General features: G+C 48.8%; 1 long non-coding RNA gene across 3 annotated transcripts; it reads left to right on the top strand.

The window, feature by feature from the left end:
* Window positions 1-459: 459 nt before the first annotated feature.
* Window positions 460-17,765, top strand: LOC127586141 (uncharacterized). 3 transcript variants are annotated; one of them, XR_007958644.1, is made up of 11 exons: window positions 460-644; window positions 3,520-3,564; window positions 3,868-3,910; window positions 4,881-4,935; window positions 11,010-11,050; window positions 11,394-11,473; window positions 13,053-13,097; window positions 15,621-15,658; window positions 15,867-16,138; window positions 16,943-16,987; window positions 17,190-17,765. It is a non-coding gene; the product is annotated as an uncharacterized LOC127586141 (long non-coding RNA). The 3 variants fall into 3 exon arrangements; XR_007958645.1 differs by having other exon boundaries at window positions 4,769-4,935; XR_007958646.1 differs by lacking the exon at window positions 11,394-11,473.
* The last annotated feature ends 2,430 nt before the right edge of the window (window positions 17,766-20,195 follow it).

Raw genomic sequence — 20,195 nt, 5'->3', positions numbered from 1 at the left:
AACTCCCTCCTCATCACCTCCCTCCCATCCCCATCCCCTCCCCTCCTCATCCCCTCCCCTCCCATCCCCTCCCCTCCCCATCCCCTCCCCTATCCATCCCCTCCCCTCCCCATCCACCTCCCCTCCCATCCCCTCCCCTCCCCATCCCCTCCCCTCCCCTCCCCATCCCCTCCCCCTCCCCTCCCCAATCCCCTCCCCATCCCTCCCCTCCCCATCCCCCTCCCCTCCCATCCCCCTCCCCTCCCATCCCCTCCCCCCTCCCCTCCCCATCCCCTCCCCTCCCCTCCCCATCCCCTCCCCTCCCCTCCCCATCCCCTCCCCTCCCCTCCCCTCCCATCCCCTCCCCTCCCCTCCTCATCCCCTCCCCTCCCCCATCCCCTCCCCATCCCCTCCCCGATAAACAAAAAAAAATTATTTTCAAAAATAATTAAAAATCGAAGGAAGCCGGTGAGGGTTTAATGTGTTTTTTCCTGCGACGGAAGAACCGGTTCAGCCGCGGTGTCCCGGGGCCGCAACTACTGCCTTTCCAAAGGCGCAGGCGGGTGAAACGGGCGCCTATCCCGGGGTCCTGAAGCCCTTCTGGGCTCCACGTGGTCTGGAGGTTCTGGCGGTGCGCACCTCTAGATCAGGCGGCTGCGGCGGAGGTGAGAGGAGGAGGGGTGAGGGGTGAGGGGAGAGGAGGAGGGGGGGAGGAGGAGGAGGGGGTAGGGGGAGGAGGAGGAGGGGGTAGGAGGAGGAGGAGGGGGTAGGGGGGGGAGGAGGAGGAGGGGGTAGGGGGGAGGAGGAGGAGGAGGGGGTAGGGGGGAGGAGGAGGAGGAGGAGGGGGGAGGAGGAGGAGGAGGAGGGGGGAGGAGGAGGGGGTAGGGGGGAGGAGGAGGAGGGGGTAGGGGGGAGGAGGAGGAGGGGGGTAGGGGGAGGGGGAGGAGGGGGTAGGGGGGAGGAGGAGGAGGAGGAGGGGGTAGGGGAGGAGGAGGAGGAGGAGGTAGGGGGTAGGGGGGAGGGGGAGGAGGAGGAGGAGGGGGGAGGGGGAGGAGGAGGAGGGGGGAGGGGGAGGAGGAGGAGGAGGAGGGGGTAGGGGGAGGAGGAGGAGGAGGAGGGGGTAGGGGGGGAGGGGGAGGAGGAGGAGGAGGGGTAGGGGGGAGGGGGAGGAGGAGGAGGAGGGGGTAGGGGGGAGGGGGAGGAGGAGGAGGGGGTAGGGGGGGAGGAGGAGGAGGAGGGGGTAGGGGGGAGGAGGAGGAGTAGGGGGGAGGAGGAGGAGGGGGTAGGGGGGAGGAGGAGGAGGAGGGGGTAGGGGGGAGGAGGGGGAGGAGGAGGAGGGGGTAGGGGTGGTGAGAGGGGGTAGGGGGGTGAGAGGAGGTGGTGAGAGGGGGTAGGGGGGTGAGAGGAGGAGGTGAGAGGGGGAGGAGGTGAGAAGGGGTAGGGGAGGGGAGGTGAGAAGGGGTAGGGGTGAGAGGAGGAGGGGGTAGGAGGTGAGGGGAGAGGAGGAGGGGGTAGGGGTGGTGAGAGGGGGTAGGGGGGTGAGAGGGGGAGGAGGTGAGAAGGGGTAGGGGAGGGGAGGTGAAAGGGGGTAGGGGTGAGAGGAGGAGGGGGTAGGAGGTGAGGGGAGAGGAGGAGGGGGTAGGGGTGAGAGGAGGCGGTGGTGGGAGGAGGAAGAGATAGGGGGATTGGTGAGGGGGGTAATGAGGGGCAAAGGAGGGGTCCCGGGGGTAGGGGGGGTTGGTGATGGAGTAATGGGAGGAAGGGGTCTGGGGGTGGGAGGGGGTGAAGGAAGGGGTAGTGGGAAAAGGGGTCGGTGGTTAAAGGGGAGGTTGGTGAGGGGGTAACGGGGGGGTTAGGAGGGGTCCCGAGGGTAGAGGTGGAGTTGGTGAGAAGAAGGGGGTAGGGAGCTGAGGGGGTAACGGTGGTAGGAGGGGTCCCAAGGATAGGGGGTGAGGGGGTAGCAGGGTGGTAGGAGGGATCCCGAGGGTAGAGGTGGGGTTGGTGAGGGGGGTAACGGGGGTAGAAGGAGGGGGTCCTGGGGCAATGTGGTTGGGGAAATGACTAATTTCCCCCCCCCCATTATAAATTACTCTTGCTGATTAATCCTAAATCAGCTGCAACTTCTGATAACTTTCTCATCTTCTTAAGAGCCTGATTTTTATTTTGCCACGTCTTTATTGTCTCTCCCTCCTCAACAAACTGGCAGGTACCTCAGCGGGGGAGACCTTCGGAAGTGCTTTCTTGGGGTATCTAAAGTTTGTAACTTGAATTAGGACTGTGATTTTTAGAATAAAAATGTTGGAAGAGAATGTATTTGCTGCATTGTTAGGGTAACAGAGGAAGGATTTATAGATTTAAGGAAAGCACATGCGACGCCTGGATTCATTCTCTCACTCTGTGTCTGTCACTATGTGTCTTTCCCAGTTGGGAAATTGATTTCCCGGATGGGAATACGATGCCAAGAAAAATTACCGAGGATGACGACTTTGCATTCGTCATTCTCGGTAATTTTTTCTAGTTTCTGGAGAATGTGTTCTTTAAAACCAGCTTCAATGTTTGCATGTAGGGTGTTCGGAAGAAGTAGGAGGAACAGTCCGCGTGGGCCCACTTCACGCCACTGCAAAAGCAATTCCCTGCTTGTCGGCCAGGCCCAGATTGGTTGACGTGGAAAATCAAAAAAAAGACTTGCAGATGCTGGAAATTTAAAGTGCAGATTAAAAGAAATGCTGGGAATACTCAGCAGGTCAGTGGGAAGGAAAGCAGACATAACGTTTCAGGTCGAAGACCCTTCCTCAGCACTGGGAAGGAGACAAAAGAAGCTTGTTAAAGTGCAGTAAGAGTGGGGAAGGTGGGTGTAGATTTTCAGCTTGTGTTTTTTTTTGCTGCAAGATACTGAATTTTTAGGGTGTGTGGGTATTGTTCATAAGCATCAGAGCAGGAGTAGGCTGTGTGGCTGTTTAAGCCTGCTTTGCTGTTCACCAAGAAGATACGGGATTCTTCTGATGCTGGAATCCAGAGCAACATCTGGAGTCACGATGAAGGGTCTTGACTGGAAACATCAACTATTTACTTCTCTCCACAGATGCTGCCTGAGCCGCCGAGTTCCTCCAGCGTTTTGTGTGCAGCATCTGTAGTGAGAGAAACGGAGGCACTTGCGGTGCCTCCTGTTGGGAATGTAGGCCTTGCAGCCCAAAGCACGCAGGGGAATCGAACCTACAACCTTGCATCCCAAGCACGAGACCCAGGGTGACACCTCTCCCCTTAGAATGGGTCGGCTTGTGGCCAAGGTTGGGAGGGGTCTGTGATTATGCTGGCTGCTTTCCCGAAGCAGCAGGGAGTGTAGATGGGGGTCAGTGGAGGGGAAGCTGGTTTGTGTGTCGGACTGGGCTGTGTTCACAACTCTCTGCAGTTTCTTGCGGTCTTAAGCAGAGCAGTTGCCAGACCAAACTGATGCATCTGGATAGGATGCTATCTGTGGTGAATCTATAAAAACTGCTTGAGTTTCATGGGGTCCTGTTTCATGTTCTGTCCATCTTACAGGCAGAGAGAAGGGCAGGAGAGTCTAAAGACGGCTGCAGCAGTGAGGTGAGTGAGCTGAGTCATTACAACGAGTCCTATTCATGGGTGACGCGGCTGTTAATGATGACACTTAACAGACTAGAGTTGCTGAATCAGTCTGATGATACACACAGTGCTCTGAACTGTCCCGCCAGCCGCCCAGCTCCCGGTGTACGCTGACACCAGCTCCCGTTCTCCATCCAGTGCCTCTGTTCTGCTCTCCCCACAGCTCATGACAAAGGTGGGTTGGCTCATACCCAAGGGATTTGTGTTGAGGGGTGGAGGGCCTCCTGGCTACGTGTAAATTCCTTTAATTTCTTGTTTTCACAGCAGTGTGACACCTCTCAGGACCCTGACTCCACATCCCTAGCAGGTACGCGGGCAGTCGATGCGATCGGGAAGTTGGGCGTGTCGTAGAGCATTAAATTTTTTAAAAGTTTTATTTACAGTGTGGTAACAGGCTCTTCCAGCCCAACGAGTCTGCACCGCCCATTTTAAACCCAAATTAACCTACCCGTACGTCTTTGGAATGTGGGAGGAAACCGGAGCACCCGGAGGAAACCCACGCAGACACACGGGGAGAACGTACAAACTCCTTACAGACAGCGACAGGAATTGAACCCCGATCGCTGGCGCTGTAATAGCATCGCGCTAACCGCTACGCTACTGTGCCGCCCCACTTTCAGACTAGAGTTACTGAATTGAGGTTGACGATTCTCACAGTGCTCTGAGTGCTCCTGAATGGCGTCTCCTGTGTACTTCTGAGATTCATTCTGGGAGAGACAGCTTAACTCGTTACTTCTGTCTTGTAGGTTCTTTTTCCAGGATGGGCAACCTGGCATTGTGTGGTTACACCAGGTTGAGATGACAGCAGTGGTGCCGGGGCAAGAGGCCGTTTGGCCCAGCTGGTGTATGCTAGTTTCATACAGCTGCGTCATGTACCACTCATAGTTGGTCAAAAAAAATTGTGTAGCACAGAAATGGACTCTTTGGCCCACAGCATCCATGCCAGCCCTTTTGCCCATCTACACATTTGCCTGCATTAGAACCATATCCTTCTATGCCTTGCCTACTTAAATGCCTCTTAAATGTAGTAATTGTATCTGATTCCATCACTACCTCTGGCAATTGATGGGCCTGTTTCCATGCTGTATGACTCTGACTCTATAACATTTCTCTACCCAGTGACTTGCTGTACTTGTGTGCAAGCTTTGTGCGTTTTAACCATCAGGGCATCCTGCTGCCTTTGTACCTGAGCATTCTGCTGTGCCTCTGCCCAGAGGACTTGGGATGGCTACGTGTTACCTGAACAAAACATTCCGAATGGTTTTTGCTTTCTGCAGGACCCAAGGTAGTAACGAAGAGCCAAGCCTCCTTTTGTCCAATGCAGAGAGGTAGGTAAATTCTCTCAGTCTTGGGTACAGTGATGATTTGAAACTGTCACTGAATATTTAAAATGGGATATTCCCCAGTGAGTTACAAGAATTCAGTCTCTTGTAGAAGAGAGGAATTTAAATAATATCCTGGAATGTGAATGATGACACTTCACAGACTAGAGTCACTGAGTTAACCCTGGTGATACCCACAGTGCTCTGAACATTCCTCCTTCCAATTGGTAACTGGCTTATTGTTGTCACATGTACCAAGGCACAGTGAAATACTTTTGTAGGCATTGCCATCCAGTCAACTCATTCCAACCATAAGTATATTGAGGTAGTACAAAGGGAAAAGCAAAAACAGAATGCAGAATATAGTGTTACAGTCGCAAAGAAAGTGCAGTGCTGGAGACAAAGAGCAAGGGCCATGACGATCGGTAGATCGGAGATCAAGAGTTCATCTTGATCGTATGAGAGGTCAGTTCAAGCATCTTCCAACAGCACAATAGGAGCTGTCCTTGAGCCTGGTGGTGCGTGTGTTCAAGCTTTTATATCTTTTCACAAGATAAGGGAGCAGAAGCAGGCCATTCGGCCCATCGAGTCTGCTCCAAGGAAAAGGGAAAAAGAAATGGGGTGGGAAAAAAAGAGAGAGAAAAAAAAAAAACTATTCTAATCCCATTTGCCAGCCTTATCCCCATATCCCTTGATACCCTGACTATTTAGATATCTGTCTATCTCCTCCTTGAACACCCCCACTGATCTGGCCTCCACTGCTGTGCGTGGCAAGGAGTTCCACAATTTCACCACCCTCTGGGTAAAGAAACTTCTCCTCATCTCTGTCTTGAAACTGTACCCTCTAATTCTAAGATGTGCCCTCTGGTCCTGGACACGCCCACCAAGGGAAACAGCCTAGCCACATCTACTCTATCCTTACCTGTCAACATTTTAAATGTCGCTACGAGGTCCCCTCTCATCCTTCTGTACTCCAGCGAGTACAGTCCAAGAGCCGACAAACGCTCATCGTACTTAAGCCCTTTCATTCCTGGAATCATTCTCGTAAATCTCCTCTGAACCCTCTCCAACGTCAGCACATCCTTCCTAAGATGCGGGGCCCAAAAACTGCGCACAGTATTCCAAATGAGGCCTCACTAGCGCCCCGTAGAGCCTCATCAACACTTCCTTACTTTTTATACACTATACCTCTCGAGATGAATGCCAACATAGCATTCGCTTTCTTAACCCACCGATCCAACCTGGTGGTTAACTTTTAAGGTATCTTGTATAAGTACCCCCAAGTCCCTTTGTACTACCGCACTATCAATCTTCTCTCCTTCTAGATAATAATCTTACCCGCTTATTTCTACTTCCAAAGTGTACAACTGCACATTTCTCAACATTGAATCTCATCTGCCATTTTCTTGCCCATTCTCCTAAACTGTCTAGGTCCCTCTGCATTCTTTCTATTTCCTCTATGCTCCCTACTCCTCCACTTATCTTGGTGTCATCCGCAAACTTAGCCACACAACCATTTATTCCATCATCCAAATCATTGATGTACAAGGTAAAAGGAGAGGCCCCAACACCGACCCTTGCGGCACTACCACTAGTAACGGTAACCAACCAGAACGAAGATCCTTTTATTTCCACCCTTTGCTTCCTGCCAACCAGCCAATTTCTCCACCCATTTTGCTACCCTGCCCATAATTCCATGGACCTCTCATCTTATTAATCAGTCTCTTGTGAGGCACCTTATTCAAAGGCCTTTTGAAAGTCTAAATACACAACATCTACCGCCTCTCCCTTATCCACCCTACCTGTGATTCTTCAAAAAACTCCAATAGGTTGGTCAGACAGGACCTCCCCCTTCACAAAACCATGTTGACTAGGTCCTATCTTGCCTTGCGCCTCTAGGTATTCGGTAACCTCCTCCTTGAGGATAGACTCCAATAATTTTCCCACCACTGACGTCAGACTAATAGGTCTGTAATTGCCTTTGTGCTGCCTCCCACCTTTCTTATATAACGGAACTACATTCGCTACCCTCCAGTCCTCCGGAACCATGCCAGAATCTATCGATTCCTGAAAAATAATCGCCAACGCCTCCGCTATCTCCACAGCCACCTCCTTCAGAACCCGGGGATGCACCTCATCGGTCCGGGAGACTTTATCAGCCTTAAGCCCCTTTAGTTTTCCAAGCACCTTCTCCCTATTAATCTCAATTGAACTCAGCTCCAATTCGTGAGACTCCTGACTAATGGGCACATTGCTTATGTCCTCCACGGTGAAGACCGATGCAAAATATTCATTCAATTCCCTTGCCATCTCACTATCATCCATTATAATACCTCCTGCACCGTTATCAATTGGTCCTATGTCAACCCGTGTCTCTCTTTTATTCCTTATGTATTTAAAAAAACTCTTAGAATCCTTTGCGAATGTTGTCCGCCAGCTTCCTTTCGTAACTCATCTTTGCTTTCCTAATGACCCTTCTTAGTTTCTCTCTGCAGATTTTTAAAATCGTTCCAATCTTCTGTTTTCCCACTAATTTTTGCTACTTTGTACGCCGCCCCTTTTGCTTTTATTTTATCCTTCACCTCCCTCGTTATCCACATCTGTGCCTTTTTTCCATCAAAACCTTCTTTTTTCTTGGAATATATCTGTCCTGCATTGTCCTTATTTCCTGTAGAAATTTCTTCCATTTTTCCTCTGCCGTCCCTCCAGCTAACTTACTCCTCCAATCAATTTGGGCCAACTCATCTCTCATACCTTTGTAATTTCCCTTATTCCACTGAAATATCGATACACCAGTTATCAGCTTCTCCTTCTCAAACTTGAAACTAAACTCAATCATATTGTGATCACTTGTTCCCAGTGGTTCCTTACCTTTAGTTCCCTAATCACCTCGGGTTCACTACACAGCACCCAATCCAAAACAGCCGATCCCCTGGTGGGCTCCTCAATAAGTTGCTCCAGAAAAACATCCCTTAGGACATTCCACAAACTCACTCTCCTGAGTACTACCGCCTTGCTGCATTTCCCAGTCCACCTTCATGTTGAAATCCCCCATAATTATCTTCACATTGTCACTCTGACATGGCTTTTTCTATCTCAATCTGCAACTTATGGTCCACTTCCTGACTGCTGTTCGGGGGCCTATATATGACTGCTATTATTGTTCTTTTACCCTTGCTATTTCTCAGCTCCACCCATAAGGATTCCACCTCCTCTGACCCAATGTCCTTCCTTTCTATTGATTTTATATCGCTACTAACCATCATGGCCACACCTCCCCCTCTGCCTACCCTCCTATCCTTCCTATATACTGTATACCCCTTGACATTCAGTTCCCAATCACATCCATCATTGAAGCCACGACTCAGTGATTGCAACGATGTCATATTTATTAACCTGTAGTTGTGCCACTAGGTCATCTACTTTATTCCTGATGCTACGTGCATTTAAATATAGTATGTTTAGACTGGTATCTGCTATTGATTTTATTTGTACCTCTATTGATCAGCAGATTATCCTGACTTTCTACCTGTCCATCCTTCTTACTATCTTCGCTACCTACTATCTTAGACATGTTCGTGTAGACCTCATCCCCTATCCTAACATTCTGTATCCGAACATCCTCATCCCCGATCCTAACATTCTGTATCCTAACATCGGATTTGTCGTACTTCTATTATTCAGTAAATTATCCTGACTTATCACCTGCCTGTCATTCTTGCCATCCTCAATGGATTCGTTTCTATACACTTTTCTCCCTCACCTTAGCATCTTGTAACCTAGCATCCTGGTTACCATCCCCCTGCCAGATCAGTTTTAAACCCTCCCCTACAACTAAATTAAACATTCCCGCCAGGATATTGGACCCTTTGGAGTTTAGATGCAACCCATCCTTAGCAAATAGGTCTTGCCTCCCCCAAAAAAGGTCCCAGGTATCCAAGAATCTGAAGCCCTGCCCCTTGCACCAGTCACTCAGCCACGCATTTAACTGCCAGAGCTTTCTATTCTTCCTGTCATTGATACGCGACACGGGTAGTAGTCCTGAGATTACTACCCTTGAGGTCCTACTTTTTCAACCTTCTCCCTAATGCCTTGTATTCCTCCTTCAGGACCTCTTCTCTTTTCCTACCTACATCATTGGTACCTACATGTACCAAGATTCTGGCTGCTCACCCTCCCCCCCCTCAGAATATTCTCGACACGGTCTGTGATATCCCGTACCCTGGCACCAGGGAGGCAACACACCATCCGAGACTCATTATCGCTATCGCAGAATCTGCTATCCGTACCCCTTACTATCGAATCCCCAATAACCACTGCATGTCTCTTCCTCTGCTGGACCACTGCATGTCTCTTCCTCTGCTGGACCACAGTATCAGACACGGTGCCAAGGTCCTGGCTGCTGAGGTCTTCCTCTATGAAGTCATCCTCTCCAACCGAATCTAAAATGAGATATCGGTTTTTTGAGGGGGACTGCCACTGAGGTGCTGTCTACATAATCTTTATAAACTCCTGTCTATCTCCTGCTCGCTCTCCCTAACCAACCGAAGGTCATCCAGCTGCTGCTCCAGGACTCTCAATCCGTTCCTTGAGGAGCCGCATCTCGGTGCACTTTGCGCAGATGTAGTATCAGGGAGTCTGGTCGTCTCCCAGGGGCCCCCACATCTGACACTCCAAACACAATACTAATCCCAGATGCATTACTGCTGAATATCACTGAGCTCAACACTAAACTAAAACTAATAACTCACCCCTCTCTATAATCTCGCCTCTTACCCGCTCTCGCCGAAGCCCGTTGAGCCAAAGCCCAACCCACTCTGCTCCCTCACACTCAGCTGCCCGCTCCGACGCTGCCCGCTTAAATATGCTCGTCTGCTTTTTAAATCGCCCCGCGCGCTTCCGGGTGACGTCACGCGCCTGCGCAGTCACTCGCCGCTGTCCCGAACGCTAGAAAGAGAAAAAAAAACCTCGTTATTTTCCGGCAATCTCCGCTCTCTCGTCGCTGGAAAGAAAACTTGAAGGCGAACCTTCGACTTTTAAATCGCACCGCGCGCTTCGGGTGACGTCACGCGCCTGCGCAGTCACTCGCGCTGTCCCGAACGCTAGAAAGAGAAAAAAAAACCTCGTTATTTTCCGGCAATCTCCGCTCTCTCGTCGCTGCCTCACGAGAGGGGAGAAGAGAGAATGACCAGGATGCGAGGGGTTCTCATTACGTCAGCTGCTTTAGGACATAGAACACTACAGCACAGTACAGGCCTTTCGGCCACAATGTTGTGCCAACATTTTATCCTGCTCTATCTAACTCTTCCCTCTCACATAGCTCTATCATTCATGTGTCTGTCTAAGAGTCTTTTAAATGTCCCTAATGTATCTGCCCACAACCTCTGCCGGCAGTGCGTTCCACGCACCCACCACTCTCTGTGGGGGGGAAAAGAACACACTTACCCCTGACATCCCCCTTATACCTTCCTCCAATCACCTTTAAAATTATGCCCCCTCGTGTTAGCCATTGTTGCCCTGGGAAAAGTCTCTGACTGTCCACTCGGTCTATGCCTCTTATACACCTCTATCAAGTCACCTCTCATCCTCCTCCTCTCCAAAGAGAAAAGCCGAGCTCGCTCAAGCTATCCTCATAAGACATGCTTCTCCAATCCAGGCAACATCCTTGTAATCTCCTCTGCCACCCTCTCTAAAGCTTCCACATCCTTAATATAAAGAGGCGACCAGAACTGAACACAATACTCCAAGTGTGGTCTAACCAGAGTTCTACAGAGCTGCAACATTACCGTGGCTCTTGAACTCAATCCCGTGATTAATGAAGGCCAACACACCATACGCCTTCTTAACAACTTTCTCGAGGCAGCGGGAAGTGTAGACGGAGTCAATGGAAGGGAGGCTGGTTTGCGTGATGGATCGGGCTGCGTTCACAACTCTGCAATTTCTTGAGGTCATGGGCAGAGCAGTTGCTGTACCGAGCTGTGATGCCTCTGGATAAGGTGCTCTCTGGGGTGCATTTGTAAAAATTACTTGCTGCACCTCTGTTTCACAGGGCCCCGTTTCACACTCTGTCCATTTTACAGGTAGAGAGAAGGGCAGGAGAGTCTAAAGACGGCTGCAGCAGTGAGGTGAGTGAGCTGAGTCATTACAACGAGTCCTATTCATGGGTGACGCGGCTGTTAATGATGACACTTAACAGACTAGAGTTGCTGAATCAGTCTGATGATACACACAGTGCTCTGAACTGTCCCGCTAGCCGCCCAGCTCCCGGTGTACGCTGACACCAGCTCCCGTTCTCCATCCAGTGCCTCTGTTCTGCTCTCCCCACAGCTCATGGTAAAGGTGGGAGCCTGGTCCAGTAGGAGACAACAGGAGCAATGAAGACCACAGTGACCGCACTCGAACACTCCTTCCAATCAGTGATGCAGCTGTATTTCACGGGGCTGTTTTCTCCTTTTGTCTGCATTACAGGTGGAGAGGAGAGCTGGATTGTCGAAAGATGGCTGTGGCAGGGAGGCGAGTGATTCATTACGCCGAGGTCCTTTTCACAGGTAGTAACGCTGTGGTGGCTCTTAGACTGGAGTTGTTGAACCAGTTTGAGGCGACACAAAGTGAACTCGCCTGTCCTGTTAACTGCCAGCTTCGGTGCTCGTCGACGGCAGCTCCCAATCCTCTCCGGTGCTTTTGGTCGTAAGAGTAGAAGGGGAGCCTCCCGCCGCCTCCCACACACACACCAATCTCCAATACACTCAAAGACCCGTCCCATCCCAGACATTCTCTCTTCTCCCTCCTCCCCTCTGGCAGAAGATACAAAAGCCTGAAAGCACGTACCACCAGGCTCAAGGACAGCTTCTACCCCGCTGTTATCAGGACTCTTGAATAGACCTCTCGTGTGCTAAAAGCAGAATTTTTGATCTCCCCAATCTACTTCATTGTGGCTCTTAAACTTTTTATTGTAATCTACTTAGACGTTATTTATTAGTCACATGTACATTGAAACACACAGTGAAATGTGTCTTTTTGCGATACCGAGAATGTGCTGGCGACAGCCCGCAAGTGTCACCGCTCTTCCGGCGGCAAACATAGCATGCCCCCACAACTCTGTGCTCTCACCGCAGCGGCCCGGGTTCGATTCCCAGTCAGGGAAATTTTGCACTGCCCTTTCTCTAAGCCTGCACAGCATTATATTCTGCATTGTTTTCTTTTTTACTACCTCGATGTACTTGTGTACAGAATGATCTGACCGGATGGAATGCAGATAAAGTTTTTCACTGTATCTCAGTGACATTAATAAACCAAATACCATCTCCAATGCCCCTTTTCTCCAGCGCATTGTGTGTTCCCTTACTCAGAGTCTGTGGGTTTATATGTGGACTGAGCGCTGGGGTTCCAAAGTGGACATGTCTGTTGTCAAGTCAATATTTATAGTCATAGAATAAAACAGCACAGAAATAGGCCCTCAGCCAACTCACTCCATGCCAACCAAGGTGCCCACTAAGCTAGTCCCTCTTGCTTGTGTTTAGCCCATATCCCTCTAAACCCTTCTTATCCTTGTACTTATTCATCTGTCCTTTAAATGTCATTGTCTCTGCCTCAACCACTTCCTCTGGCAGCTTGTTCTATATCGGGACTGTACACAGACACTGCGTGACCTGCTGAGTGTTTCCAGCATTTGCTGCTTTTTATTCAGGCTGAACACCACAGTGAAATGTCCTCTGCTCTGACAGTCCAGCACTCCCCCAGTACTCCACAGGGAATTCCCACAAGCATGTTTGCAGGACCTCTGATGTGAATGAGGAGCTAAAACAGCTTCAGAGCAGAGCAGGGTGGTGTGTAAATTCCCCGATCTTTATCTTTTTCCTCCCCTAAGCACATTAATAATTTCAAGCTGTTGAGACTGTTTAGATTGGAACGTTCTCTGCTGAGCTCAAACAAGAGTTCAGTCCCTTGTAGGAGAGAGGAAATTTAAAGAATGGGTCTCCTGGAATGTGAATGATGACACTTCACAGACTAGAGTCACTGAGTTAACCCTGGTGATACCCACAGTGCTCTGAACATTCCTCCTTCCAGTCAGTTACTGCAACTGTGTTTCACGGAGCTCCATTTAAACGTTTCGCTCTGTTTTTTCAGGTGGAGAGAAGGACAGGAGATCTGAAAGACAGCCGTGGACATGAGGTAAGATACTAAGGGGATGTATTAAAACAGAACTCTGGTTCTTCTGGGTTCCTTTTGAATGACAGAATCAGTAATGAAAGACACTACAATTTCACAGAAAGTTCAAGTAAATTTATTTAACACAGCTAAAAGCAAAGGAAACTACAGCTCTAATTCGATGTCCAAAACACAGCTACAAATCAGCAGGCATGGTAGTGTAGCGGTTAGCATAACGCTATTATAGCACCAGCAACCCCGGTTCAATTCCGGCCGCCGTCTTTAAGGAGCTTGTACATTCTCCCCCTGTCTGTGTGGGTTTCCTCCGGGTGCTCCGGTTTCCTCCCACATTCCAAAGATGTACGGGTTAGGAAGCTGTGGACATGCTATGTTGGTGCCGGAAGCGTGGCGACACTTGCGGGCTGCCCCAGAACACTCTACGCAAAAGATGCATTTCACTGTGTGTTTGATGTACGTGTGACTAATAAAGAAATCTAATCTTATCTAAAAGAACATGACCAAGAACCCAAACACTTATTTAACACTTACCTGGTAAAATCAAGCTCAAATTGCATACAATTCAAGGTGATCCCTAGCAACATTGCGTTCTCTGCCACTCAGTCTATTGCCAAAGGGGTAAGACGTGAAGGGGCTTGAAGGTTGCCAGGTGTTGGCCACGAACCAACCCATGGAGAAGCTCCAAAGGACGGTCCTGTGGGGCGCACCTATAGAGTCGAGGAGGGCTCTGCGCCTCGCTCGGTCCTGGCAGAACAAAGGATTTCCACACCTTTTGCTAAACCTTCCCGTTTTCGAAAGTCTCGTCAGTCATCGGCACAGAAAATCCATTGTTAATGCATGCTGAAACAGATTAAAATTCCAATCTTCCAGAGAGCGAATGGCTCCATGGATGTACAGTTTCGTGACAACTCAACAAGGCCCCAGGATCTTGTCTAATGGGGCAAATTAACCCTCCCCATTGTCTCGCTTGGTTGAAGTACACCATGATAGTTTTGCGCCGGAAGCGTGGCGACACTTGCGGGCTGCGGCCCTTAACACTCCACGCAAAAAGATGCATTTCACTGTGTATTTCGATGTACAGGTGACTAATAAAGCAGTCTTATCAAAGCTGCTCCCAATTAGCGCTTGGAAGCTGCATTCCCCGTTAAGGTCTGCTGTTTCACGCGGTTCCAGTAACTCCTGGGAAAAACAAATATTCCTAACGAAGAAAGATGCTTCTTCCGACTCTTTAGTTACACCCAGCTGTTTCTTAAGCTGTTGCAACAGGGAAATCATTAATTGCGTTTCATCTTACCACAGGGGGTTTGACAGGATAGATGTTGAGATGTGTCTACTACTGGAAACATTGCAAACAGACTGCTGGGAGGTGCTGGTATCTTTTCCCCAGGGTAGAAATGTGAATACTAGAGGACATGCATTTAAGGTGAGAGAGGGCAAGTTTAAAGGAGGTGTGCAGGTAAAGTTTTTGACACAGTGGTGGGTGCCTGGGATGCACTGCCCGGGGTGGTGGAAGAGGCAGGTACAATAGAGGCATTTGAGAGGCTCTTAGACACGTGGATATACAGAGAGTGGAGGGATATGGACCATATGCCAGCAGAAGGGATTAGGTGTCATTATCTTAGTTCTGCACAACCATCATGGGCCTGTTCCTGTGCTGTACATCCTAGTGGGAAAGTCACGAACAAAGGGACATAGTGATGAAATAAGGGGCTGGTCATTTAAAACTGAGGTGTGTAGAAATTTCTTCTCTGTGGGTGGGGAATCTCTGGAATTCTCTGCTCTTGAGTGTGGCGGAGGCAGGGTCATTAGATTTAACGTAGAACAGTACAACGGAGGAACAGCCCACCGTGTCGGCACCAAACACAATGATGAATTAAACTAAATTTCTCCTGCCTGTATGTGTTCCCTATCCCTCCAGTCCCTGTACATTCATGTGTCTATCTAACAGCCTCTTAAATGCTACAATCATATCTGCCTCCACCATTAACCCCTGGCAGCCTGTTCCAGGCACCCAGCACTCTGTAAAATAAAAAAAATTTGCCCCACACATCCCCTTTAAACTTTCCCCCTCGCTTTAAATGCCCTCTAGTATTTGACATTTCTACCCTGGGAAAAAGATTGACTGTCTTGAGGTGGAGATCATTCAATAATTGAAAGATTGAGGGTTATGGGGAGCTGGCACAGAAGAGTTGAGGCCACTTACCAACCTGCTCATTTTTGGGATGCGGGAGGAAACCGGAGCACCGGGGGGGGGGGGGGGGGGGGAACCCACGCGGTCACAGGGAGAGAACATGCAAACTCCACACAAGGACAGGATCGTGACCGCACTTGGGGATTTGCCCGCAAGCAGCCCCAGTTGCAAGCATTCTAGGGGGTGGAAGGGTCACCTGTGCTGCAGCAGGTAGTGCTTTGCCTCCCCAGCTCCAGAGATCCAGGTTCGATCCTGACTTCTGTTACTGTCTGTGTGTGGAGTTTGCACAGATTGGCCCTTGGCCGGCAGGCATTAACTTTCATCTCCTGTTTCCACAGACCGAAAAACAAGGACCCTGACTCCACGTCCCCACCAGGTACATGGACAGTCGTTGCGATTGGCAAGTTGGATGTGTCGCAGAGCGTTAAATGATGACCCTTTTTCAGACTAGAGTTACTGAATTAAGATTGATGATACTCACAGTGCTCTGAGCGCTCCTGAACTGTGTCCGCCGTGTGTTCCTGTGATTTTAGACGGCTGTCTTACTGGTTTTATTTGTCTTTTTCCCTCCTCTCTGATGCAAGGGTGGACAATCTGGCATCGTGCTGTTACATCAGATCAAAGGGGCACATTTGGCCCAGCTGGTGTATGCTAACCTCTCACAGTGGGAATGCTCCTTGGTGTACAGCTTGTGGAAGCAAGAGGTTGATGATGAGCTACTGTTACCGTGACTACCCACGGTCCACACTGCACTTCACCTGACGGGTGTCTCGAGGGCAACATTTCAGGTCGTCATGGATTTCCCAGCGACCGATTTACTAATGAGGACCCGGCAGCTTTTGTGCAGTGCACAGAGGTAAGTCTTCTTGAACTTGGGCACACAGCCGCTGTTCTGAATGTTTGGAATGGGAACGTTTCCAACTGAACTCCAGCCACAGATTGGTTTCCTTTTCAAGCAAGGAATTTTAATGATGAATATCCTGGAATGTGAATGATGACACTTCACAGACTAGAGTCACTGAGTTAACCCTGGTGATACCCACAGTGCTCTGAACATTCCTCCTTCCACTTGGTAATTGGTTTATTGTTGTCACATGGACCAAGATACAGTGAAAGGCTTTTGTGTGCCATCCAGACAGATTATTCCAACCATAAATACATTGAGGTAGTACAAAGGAAAAGCAATACGAAAATACAGTGTTACAGTTAACAGGGAGAGTGCATTGCAAGGGTTATGATGAGGTAGACTGAGAGATCAAATGTTCATCTCTTAGTGTGAGAGGTCCGTTCAAGAGTCTGATAAGAGCGGGATAGAAGCTGTCCTTGAGCCTGGTGGTACGCGGTTTCAAGCTTTCATGTCTTCTGCTCCGTGGGAGAGAGGAGGAGAGAAAGTGACCAGGGCGGGAGGTATCACTGATTACACTGGCTGCTTTCCCGAGGCAGTGGGAAGTGTAGACAGAGTCAGTGAAGGGGAGGCTGGTTTGCCTGACGGACTGGGCTATGTTCTCAACTCTGCGATTTCTTGCGGTCATGGGCAGAGCAGTCGCCGTACCGAGCTGTGATGCCTCTGGATAAGATGCGTTCTGTGGTGCATTTGTAAAAATTACTTTTGGCGTCTGTGTTTCACAGGGACCTGTTTCACATTATGTCCACTTTACAGGTAGAGAGAAGGGCAGGAGAGTTTAAAGACGGCTGCAGCAGTGAGGTGAGTGAGCTGAGTCATTACAACGAGTCCTATTCATGGGTGACGCGGCTGTTAATGATGACACTTAACAGACTAGAGTTGCTGAATCAGTCTGATGATACACACAGTGCTCTGAACTGTCCCGCCAGCCGCCCAGCTCCCGGCGTACGCTGACACCAGCTCCCATTCTCCATCCAGTGCCTCTGTTCTGTTCTCCCCACAGCTCGTGATGAACATTGGAACCTGGACCATGGGCTCTCCAGCCCCAGTGGGAGACATCAAGAGCAATGAATACAACCTGAGATGCCCAGATACAGCAGCGCACCCTGCCTTTTAGCTTGCTGAGTGTTGTTAAGGGTTAAAATGTAGACTGGGTGCTTCTGATGTCTGTAATAAAATCAGTGTTTCCTCTGTTGTTGCTGCTTCTTTGAAAGATACTGCTCGGTCTCTCAACACGAAAGAATCCAGCAGAACCAATTTTTTTTTAAAAGATAGGGCATTAAATTAATCTATTCACCACAAAACTACCAGATTCCCACAGGACACTGGTAAATTTAATAAATTGGTTTATTCTTGTCACATATATGGAGATACAGTGAAAAACTTTGTTTTGCATGCCGTTGATACATCGAGGTAGTACAAGGGTAAAGCAATAACAGAATGCTGAATAGAGTGTTACAGTTACAGAGAAAGTGCAGTGTGTCGTGATGGCCTAAACAGCCACACAGGAGCTGTAACTGGGAGCTATAAAAGTCTTTATTCAACCGTAGATATCCTGGAGAGAATCTCGTTCTCCTTGCCTTGCACAATGTTTTAAACACAAAGACAATAAATGATTAACTACAGTTTCAATGGCTGTAATCTACTTTAACATTTTGAATGCAGACAAGTAACTTTGCAGAATTACTTCCAATGGCAGTGCATTGCGGTCAATAGCGGTGGCTGGTCTGAAAGCTCCTAAGCACAAGGTCATCTCTTGTCCTTCCAATGAGTGCAGACCAACTTTTTCCTAATAAGTCAATCCCTCCATCCCTGGGATCATCTCGGTGAACCTTCTTGGACCTGTTTCCATTGAAAAGACAGGAAATAGGAGGCGGCCATCTGGCCCATCGAGCCTGCTCCGCCATTCAATAAGATCATGGCTGATCTGGCTGTGGACTCAGCTCCACCTACCTACCTTTTCCCCATAACCCTTAATTCCCCTATATGCAAAAATCTGTGTCCTAAATATATTTAATGAGGTAGCCTCTACTGATTCCCTGGGCAGAGAATTCCACAGATTTACTATGCTCTGGGAAAAGCAGTTTCTCCTCATCTCTGTCCTAAATCTATTCCCCTGAATCTTGAGGCTATGTCTAGTCTCACCTACCAGTGGAAACAACCTTCTTGCCTCTATCTTACCTATCCCTTCCCTAATTTTATCTGTTTCTATAAGATCCCCTCTCATTCTGAATTCCAGCGAGTATTGTCCCAGGTGACTCAATCTCTCCTCATAGGCTAACCCCCTCATCTCCAGAATCAACCTGGTGAACCTCCTCTGCACTGCCTCTAAAGCCAGTACATCTTTCCTCAAGTAAGGAGACCAGAACTGCACACAGTACTCCAGGTGCGGCCTCACCAGTACCCTGTACAGTTGCAGCATAACCTCCCTGCTCTTAAAATCAATCCCTCTGGCAGTGAAGGCCAACATTCCATTTACCTTCTTGATAACCTGTTGCACCTGTAAACCAACATTTTGTGATTCATGCACAAGCACTCCCAAGTCCCTCTGCACAACAGCATGCTGCAGTCTTCTACCATTTAAATAATATCTTTTATTTTTCCTTCCAAACTGAATCACCTCGCACTTACCAACACTACTCCATCTGCCAGACCCTTGCCCACCCTCCAAGGGATGTATGTTCACTTGAGCCACCCTTTTCCACTTTATATAATTTCCTTAATCTTTCCATAAGAGAGCAAAACATAACACTCTCAATCTGGTCTCACTAGTGCTTTATGTAAATGTAGTAAGACTTCCCAACATCATACTTCCAACCCCTTGAAATAGAAGCCAGCATTCACACAGCCTTTTCAATGACCAGTGTGCTGACTCTTGTGTTTCATGTTCTGCGGTGTTTCTTCATTTAAAAAAATTTTTTAATCATTCTTCCTTCCAAGGTGAAGAACTTCACACTTTCCCACATTTGTGCTCCATTTGCCAACATTTTGCCCACTGTCTTTCTGTAAGTGATCTCTTTCCTCACAGTTTGCCTTCCCACCTACATTTGTATAATCTGCAAATTTGATTACAGTACATCTGCTTCCTGCCTCTAAATTATCAGAATCAGGTTTATTGTCACTGACATATGTCGTTAAATTTGTTGTAGCCGGGTGCAACATGTTTCCTTGCTCGTGTGAAGCTCAGAGTGAATGGTACACATGATAATAATAAATACAACAATAAATACAGCAACAAGCTCAAAACAGCAGACTGGTGCAAAGTATAGTAGTGCAATCTGAAGTAGTGCTAGAAGAAATGTTAATGTGACAATAACAGAATAACCAAGAGAGTTAAGAGTCCAAGAACATGGCAGCGCCACTGGGAAGGGGATGTGAAAGAGGTGATTGCTTCAGAAATCTGATAGCAGTTGGGAAGAAGCTGTCCTTCGGTTTGGCCATCCGGGCTTTCAAGCTCCTGTATCTTCTCCCAGAAGGTAGAAGAGAGAAAAGCCAGGCTAGGGTGGCAGACATGATTGTGAATAGCTGTGGTCCCAGGACTAATCCCTGCAACACCCAAGGGTTACAGGCTGCCAACATGGTAGTAACACCCCTATCACTACTCACTAGTTAGACAACCCTCTGCCCATGCTGATACACTACCTCAAACACCACAAGATCTTATGTTACAAGGTAATTGTTCGTATGGTACCTTGTCAAGCGACTATTGAAAAATCCAAACATATTACACCTATTGTGGCTGATAGCTCCTCAGAGGACTCTAATCTGTTGGACGTGGTTTCCCCTTCATGAAACTTTGCTAACTCAGCTCGATCAGATTATGACTTCCCAAATTAAGCATTGCCTGGTTATTGATTTTTTTTCCAATGCTAGGCATTGGGGTAACCAGCCTATAGTTTCTTGCTTTTTGCCTCGCACATTTTGGGAATAAGGGTATCCAGAGAATTTTTTCCCCAATTCTGGCTGAGGGGAGTGGGAGAAAGGGTCACAGTTTCAGAATAAGGGGTTG

This window comes from Pristis pectinata, chromosome 34 (genome assembly GCF_009764475.1).
Source record: "Pristis pectinata isolate sPriPec2 chromosome 34, sPriPec2.1.pri, whole genome shotgun sequence".
Lineage (NCBI taxonomy): Eukaryota > Metazoa > Chordata > Chondrichthyes > Rhinopristiformes > Pristidae > Pristis > Pristis pectinata.
Note: the sequence above shows the minus strand (reverse complement) of the source record. Positions and strands in the feature narration are given on the sequence as shown.